Source organism: Nilaparvata lugens, chromosome 1, assembly GCF_014356525.2.
Source record: "Nilaparvata lugens isolate BPH chromosome 1, ASM1435652v1, whole genome shotgun sequence".
In the NCBI taxonomy this organism is placed as follows: domain Eukaryota; kingdom Metazoa; phylum Arthropoda; class Insecta; order Hemiptera; family Delphacidae; genus Nilaparvata; species Nilaparvata lugens.
In genome coordinates, this window is record NC_052504.1 from 102,162,858 (window position 1) to 102,163,470 (window position 613).

Below are 613 nucleotides of genomic sequence, written 5' to 3' on the forward strand. Positions count from 1 at the left end.
TTTGATTCTCTGTTTCTATTTCAATGAATTTTCTATTTGAGAAAACCTGTGCCCTGCAATAGAAATAAAACGAGTTGGTAACTCGAGTGAACAAGAAAGTAATCAGTTTTTACCGACTTGGAAGAAATATCCGAGTACAATTAGCGCTAAAGCTGGAACAATAATAAAGTTTAGACTCCGTTTCAGATGTGCTCCTCTACCCACTTCTTCCTATAAGAAACTTCAAGTTTGCTTTGGATATTTAGTCGAGCTCTTTTATTAATAGCTGCAGAAGTGTATGCAAATAGTTTGGTTCAACTTTTAAATAGAAGAGTAAGCCTACCCCCGCCATTACTTCTCAAAATAATTACTACATTTTGAATGGTATCTTCAAGTGAGATTATCCTAATCACAATACTCGGTATTATCTTGAATACGTAGTAGCCTATGTGGACTTAAATATAAAGGTTTCTACTTCTGTGCTTCTGTGTAATAGAATTTCCTGTATTTGCATGTAATTAGATAATTGGCCTATAACTTGAATGTAATGTAATGTTGCTAATTTAATTTTGGTTTTTTGATAAAATCAATCATTTGATTGTTTATTGATTTCAATACTATTCTCTTACTTCGC